Source organism: Symphalangus syndactylus, chromosome 22 (genome assembly GCF_028878055.3).
Source record: "Symphalangus syndactylus isolate Jambi chromosome 22, NHGRI_mSymSyn1-v2.1_pri, whole genome shotgun sequence".
Taxonomy (NCBI): domain Eukaryota; kingdom Metazoa; phylum Chordata; class Mammalia; order Primates; family Hylobatidae; genus Symphalangus; species Symphalangus syndactylus.
The window spans coordinates 76,643,458-76,650,779 of record NC_072444.2 but is presented as its reverse complement, the minus strand read 5'-3'; the positions used below and the strand labels follow the sequence as shown (position 1 = coordinate 76,650,779).

General features: G+C 47.5%; 1 long non-coding RNA gene across 1 annotated transcript; it reads right to left on the bottom strand.

Annotated features, from left to right (window-relative positions):
• Positions 1-2,400: 2,400 nt before the first annotated feature.
• Positions 2,401-6,853, bottom strand: LOC134735610 (uncharacterized). Its single transcript, XR_010118872.1, has 3 exons — positions 6,696-6,853; positions 5,944-6,030; positions 2,401-5,255 (listed from the first exon to the last, which is right to left on the bottom strand). It is a non-coding gene; the product is annotated as an uncharacterized lncRNA (long non-coding RNA).
• Positions 6,854-7,322: the final 469 nt, after the last annotated feature.

Sequence of the window (7,322 nt, the reverse complement as noted above, 5' to 3'; positions counted from 1 at the left end):
TCACACCCACGAGCAATATGCAGGGAGAGGCTGGCAACAGCACGTTGGGAAGGACGCGGAGGGACCGAACTCTCGCTCCCTGCTGCTGGGAGTGCAAAATGAACAGCCACTCTCCCAACAGTGCCCAGCGACCACGCTCCTGGGTGTTTACCCAAGAGAAATAAAAATCGTGTCTGTAAAAGAATGTTTATCAGCCTTATCAATCATCTCTCCAAACCCTAATTGCATCAAATGTCCAACTGCAGGAGGATGGATGAGAACTCGTGACCCTTCATAGGACAGGCTAATTCTCAGCACGTGGGAGCACTTGTGTGTGGAAGGCAGGCCAGGCGTGTGACACATGTGAGCAGAGCGTGGGCAGGATGCACGCGTGGGCAGTGGCTGCTTCAAGCACAAATCCTAGGGACTGGGTGGGTCCTTGGAGCAACAGGCCTGGGTGAGCCTTGGTGGAATCCTCTGCAGCCTGTAGGGGGGTCTCTGCCCTCGTCACACCCAAGGAGACCAGGAGACCTCACACAGGTGCAGGTTTTCCTCAGTTGTCTATGGAGGACTTCAGATTGGAAAGAAACCCTCAGCCTGGCAGCCTCACAGTACTGAGGAGGCCACAGGCCCAGGAAGGGCCTCACTATTGGGCCCCATGCTGCAGGCTCCTGGTGACCTGCGTCCCAGTACCTGGTCTGGTTTCTCTTCCCAGACTTTGGAAGGTCCCTGTTATCTGCGGGGTCCCAGCCCTGCCAGGGGAAACCCCCCAAATCCGAAGGCAAGGGAACACCCAGGAGAGGGAACCTGCTGTCCATGCTGCAGAAAGGCCCACAGTTACCCTGTCTTCTTCACAAGATGCCTGACCGTGGCTGAATCACCTGAAATCTTTCCAAAGCACCCTCAGCACACATTAGGGCACTTCTCCCTGTTCTTCGGTATCAACCTGTTTCCCCTACCCTGCCTCAGTCCTATTGCCTCTTTGTGAGCTTTGCTTAGAGAATCTTCTCCTGAAGTCTGTAGAGGAACCTGGAGCGCCCTCAGACACGTGTTCACGCTGTATGTGGACACACAGGCATCCCCTCGGCCGCCCAGGCAGGCCCTGCAAGTCGGAGGCCTGAGGGGAGAACCAGTGTCCCCGAGACACACTTGCTGGTCGGAGACGCCTGAGTGCTGTGACCAGGCCACACGCAGAGACCGGCGCTGCAGCCTGTGGAGGGGAGGCTTCAATCTTCACCCAAAGCAACTGCTCAGTGGGACTCGCCCTGGGCTGGCCTGACCCAGCACAAAACTATAGTGTCAAAGAAACACAGAAAATCAAAAGAAACCTAGATGAACTAAAACCAAAATGGGGAAAAATGGCAATAGTAACTACTCGGTATGTAAAACTGGTTTTCACACTTTTTGATGTTTCATACACGGCACTGCCTGTTACCTAGGCCCTGACTTGGCCCCTCCCTGGCCTGCTGTCTGCGTCGCTCCTGCTCGTCATTCCCTCGTCTCAGCCTGCTTTTCCTCCAAAGCTCTAGCTGGTATCTGAAATGACAGCATGGATTCGCTTCTTTATTTATTGGGCTGCCCCTCATACATACGAGCTGCAAGAGGGCAGGGGCGAAGCCTGCCTTGTCACAGGGCCCCTGGCGGAGCTGTACAAGTCACACCCTGCCGAGGGGGGCACTCTGCTCACCAGCCACCTGGAGAGGCATACGTTTCCCACCCCATTCACCCAGGGGAGGCCTTTTTCCGTTGCGTGCAGAGGTTCTGTGTGAGCTGGAGGCGGTCACAGGCCAGTCACACGGATGGTGGCTCCGGCTGGTGCCCATCCCTTCACATTCAGGAGAGACGGACTGCCTGTGAGACATTCTCGCAGGTGCTCTGGCATACACGCCATGGCTGTACCTGGCCTCCGGTGGCTCATCATGCTTCAGGGATACAAAATGGATACACAAATAACTCTAATACAAAATAAAGTCCGAGGGCAGGAATTTTGGAATATTGTCATATTTGTTTCTAGAGTTATTTTAGAAAAGCTCATATTGTGGGATTTGGATGAAAATTCATCATTACATTCTTTTTTTTTTTTTTTTTTGAGACGGAGTCTCGCTCTGTCACCCAGGCTAGAGTGCAGTGGCGCGATCTCGGCTCACTGCAAGCTCCGCCTCCCGGGTTCACGCCATTCTCCTGCCTCAGCCTCTCCGAGTAGCTGGGACTACAGGCGCCCGCCACTGCGCCCGGCTAATTTTTTGTATTTTTAGTAGAGACGGGGTTTCACCGTGGTCTCGATCTCCTGACCTCGTGATCCGCCCGCCTCGGCCTCCCAAAGTGCTGGGATTACAAGCGTGAGCCACCGCGCCCGGCCCATCATTACATTCTTAATAGACCAACTTGGGGGGCAAACTGGAGTCCTTTTGTAACACTGGCTTGGATAAGGGAATTTTAATTTACCTTAAAGAATAAGCAACAGTTCTAATTTTCATTCCATTTAGGTACAGAAAAAGGATGGAGGTAGAAAGTCCTCTCTCCCAAACACTATGATTGATACTGCAGAGTTCTGCAACTCTCGTACAAGGGAGATTTCATGATGATCTCAGTAACGGATCAGAGAATCAACGACTGATTTCGCTGAGGCACGGTGATGAAAAGGTCCAGGTAGTCCGGTCTGAGCAACATCACAGTGAGAACCCTTGTCCAGTGCCATTCTCACCTTTGGGGACAGCTCCTTCCCTGTATGGTTCTCATGTCACTGCACTTTCCTGCCTTGTTTCTTGCTGAAGCCATTATTTCTTAATTCCCTAGTAGATATGCAGAGTCGACATCCCAAAGAAGCTAGAAGAATTGATGAGCAGGGAACAGATCAAATCTTCTCTACCAGTGGAAGGCAATTCACAGGAAAGAAGGCAAGACCATGGGGTAATTTTTCTGAGACTTGACAATGTTTGCCAAGTAAATAAATCTAACATTTAACACTACGATAAAAGCTGTCATAGCCAGGGTATTAGTGACTACTTGAGGTTTGAGGACAATGAAGACAGAGTAAGATAAACATCCTTACTATCCAGAAAAGAAGCGGAACCGGAAGACAGCCCTTCTTACCATCCACAGAAGAAATGCAACCGCAAGACAGCACTTCTTACTTTTCTCCATCTTTGATGGTGAGGAAGAATAAAAAAAAAAAAGTTGCTTTTAAAGTATATTCATTAAAATCAAATTATATTATCATACACACAAAATATTTACCTGAAACCAGCCACAAACGAACGACAAGGAACACTACTGATTTGTCCATTCTGGGCGATAAGAACACAAGTTCTTATCTTACCCTTGTTAAAACTTCAGCTGAATTAAATTTGAAGGAGTTTAATTGAGTAATGAATGATTTACAAATCGGGCAGCCCCCAGAATTACAGCAGATTCAGAGAGACTCCAGTGCAGCCACGTGGTGGAAGATTTATAGACAAAAAAAGGGAAGTGAGGTAGAGAAACACCTGGATCAGTTACAGGTTGGCATTTGCCTTATTTAAACACAGTTTGAACATTCCGCAGTGTATGAGTGATTGAAGTACGGCTGCTGGGACTGGCCGAGACTCAGCAGTTGTAACAGGCGCATACTCCTAATTTAGGTTTTCAGTCTTGTCTACCTATTAAGTTTGGCTCAGTTTGTCCACAAGGACTCCAATGCAGAAGCATGGAGTCCTTCTCAGGCCATATTTAGTTCGCTTTAACAATTCCCCCTTTTGGTCATTTTCTCAGTTTTGAGAGATTGACCAAAACTTGAGTTACTGATGTCACTATCACCATTGGTCTTGAAACCCACTAGGAAGCAGAACAGTGAGTTTTGCAAAGGTAGGAAGAAGGGCTGAGTTGACGGTACCACCTCACGCTGGAAAGTCCTGTTTGCAAGAGAAAAACAAAACCTGGTCTATTCTAGGATCCATGTGTTTCCTGAAAGTCTTAATTCGATTATGTCACATTTAGCACGAATGATGCCATTTTGGTTCAGTTTGGTCTGTTGGGACCTAGTGCTCAGTCCAAAACAATGGCCTCCCATCATTTTGTTTAAAAAATCCCCCTTTTTGGTCAGCTTCTCACTTAGGCAAGAGTGTGACCAAAACTTAAGGTGTCAGCGCCACTCTCCATTACTATCATTTTGGATTTCCAGCCTCAACATGTCACTCATAGGTTACGGTGTCCTCGTGGTCACACATTTCTTTCAGCTCTTGTCATTCCAGTTGAAGAGAGACCATCTGACGTTCTAAAGATGGCTTCGTGCAAACATTTAAAACCTTTGAGAGAATACAGTGCACCAGGGAGACTATTCTTATGACTACTGAGAGGGTAACACCAAGAATTTGAAGTATGCTCCTTACCCAGGGTCCCCATAAACCAAACCACCTAAACTCAAGTAGACCAAAGAATGAGCTAGATAAAGCTCATTCTTTTACTTAACTCAGTGATCTTTTCGTTAATTCCCTACAACAGAATCTCTATAACACCTGATGTTTTCTCCATAGGCCTTAAGTGCCAGCGTCTGCACAGGTACTTTCCTGTTTAGCCAATTCTATTTTTTAGCATAACTTTCACAAGAGAATTTAACATTTGTTGTGTAGCCTTTACAGTAGAATATGCTATAGAGTCTACCATGAGGGATACGTTTCTAGTCATTGCCATTTTTATTCCAAACCATGGAAAAAGGACCTAACAAATGATGCCCTTCTAGAAAAGGGAAGGCCTCCTGGCAATGTTCTCTTTAACCCATGCTGTGGGTTAAGAGGAGTGAACCAATGTTTGGTTTCTGAATGATTATGAGGCACCGTATGTACCATTTAAGTTTCTCACCTATGATACATTGGGCCTTCATCTTTTATCTATCAAGTTATAAGATTATCCATGTATAAAGCTGGCTGCAAAACCCTTCACAAATAAAAGTATACCCCATAAGTGCACAAAACAGACCCCCTTCTCACTTCTATTGTTCATAGAGGCAGAAGCAAGGGAAAAACATTTAAAGATAAGAGTCTCATGATAGTAAGAAGTCTTGATCCATGATCTTCAGAAAGAGCTACTCACATCAAGGATGCCACCTTCTTCTGGGGAGAAACTTCCCTGGTTAGCTTTACCTTAAGGGTTTCAATGGATGTACAGTTCCAAGAGTGTGGAGTGACCCTGCTCAGTTGTGAGATTATGACCCCAAGGTTCAAGATCCTGATGTTTTGTTGCAGTGAGGATGCCAAGGGCAGTTTTTCTCTGATGTTCTCAGAAGATCCCATCTTTGGGTTCTAGATTGTGAAGGGGTTGATTATACTCAGTGAACCATAAAAAGCTCTTTACCTGGTGAAAATACACTGAAGCATAGTAATCTACTGTTATAACATTAGCCCTCCTGCATGGGAAAGCTTTTATACAACCAGAACACATACACTGAAAATGACAACTGAATGAAATCTCTTTATAAATGTTTAAATGGCTTATCAGGTAACCAAATGTACATGAAGCTTTGTCTTCCCAGGAGTATGGGTTTGACAAACTAAACATTGTTTATAAACCATTTTAACAATTTGTAAGTCACCACACCAACATATTTAATTTGGATCATTTTATCTTTTCCAGGATTAGTCATGGAATGCATAACTTTTAATAACAAAAGCTTTAAGGACTCACGAAGGACAAGGCAGCCATCTTGGTTCTCCATGAGTCCATGCTTAACATCGGACTTACGTCCTCTTGGGTGCCAGTTGTTTCTCCAAATTGGGCGCATAGCATGGACAACTGATGGGTTCCCACAGGTAATTTAACTTAGACCATGGAGTTCATTCAAACTGTATATCTAAACAATTTCAGCACTGGCTGATTAAGCATGCAAACCTGGTGAGGTATTTCCTCGGCATTCAATTAATTTTTATTCTATTTGAGTTAGCAGTTTTATCAGCCAGTCAGTCTTTTCATTAAAGTTTCTGCAATTCTTACCCAGTCCAAATGATGTGATTTTGAAGTTACTAGAAACCTGTATTCCACAGTGCTTTTCAGGGTCCTCCCCATCCTTTCACGAACCTCCTAAAAGACACCATGTTCTAGGATTTTTGTGTGCTTGTTAAGTTTTCAGAAACTACATCAGCATGAAGCAATTAACTGCGGAAATGACTTTAAATACTCACAAAGACACAATTGACAAGGAAATTTGGTTATTTCTGTGGTTCACAATAACAACATAATAACCATAATTATTATTGGTAGCATATACTCAGAAAAATTAGAATTTTATCAATCCCATACAACTTGGAACATATATTAATATCATTCACTAAAATATGACCTGAAGAAGGTCAAACTTTTTTTTTTGACACTATTCTGTATCGAAAAGTCCAAAATGTTTCTTAAAAAGTAACTAAAAAAACACTGGAGTAATTGAAGGACACTTCCTGTGCAGGGGATGGAAAATCTCAACAGAAAAGGAGCGCAGAAGAGCCTGGCTAGGCGGGAGGACACGGTCAGGCCCGCAGGAGACGCGGGGGCACCTGCCAGAAAGAGACCCGCAGGCCAAGCCCAGGAGACACGAGCGAGGAAGGCAAGGATGCCCGAGACACCCCAGCGGCCATTGCCCGGCCTGCGTCTGCGCCTGCGCCGGAGCGTCCTCCCCACCGCGCCTGCGCCGACGACAACCCGCCTCTACAGGACGCCTGCGCAACGCCCTAGTCACCTCATCCGCTCCGTGCACTTACGAGTCTCTCTCTGATGGACTACGTGTTCCTGTCGGCTCAGAGGCCGCCTCGGGGTCCTCCCCATTGTCTTCCTCACACCCTCCGCTGTGCCCGGCCCTTCGCTCTGCGCTTGCGCAGGACTCGCTCGCGCCTCCCCTCGCTGCGCCTGCGCAGAGGCCACCTCCTCCCCCGCCCGTTTGCTCCCTTGGCGTCGTCTTGGGCCGCGCCCGGCCCCCTCTGTCTGCGCATGCGCAGGAGCTGCCCTGCGCGGGTTCGGGGCTCAGCGCTGGTGGCTTCAGGTTTAAAGGCGCGAGCGCCACCCACGCAGGCACAAGGGCTCCTAGTCGTTTTATTTTTAGCGTAAGGTTTTCCTCTTTAACAAGGAAGTAAAAAAAAAAAAGTTGTGAAATAAAGACTAACCGTCCTTCTATGTACTCGGGAACGTTCGTCCTTTAGGTTTTCTCCTGGCGCGTGGGCGCCGCCGATCATTTCGGGGCTTGTTTTGGTTCTGAAGCCCGGGGCAGCCAGGCCTCCCTGCCTGGCCTCGGCGGGAACGCGGGACCTGCGGCCCCGGACCGGGCCTCACCGCCCCGGCCGGTCCCCACTGGTGGTGGCGGTCGGTCCTGACCGTCCTGATGGCAGCGACCA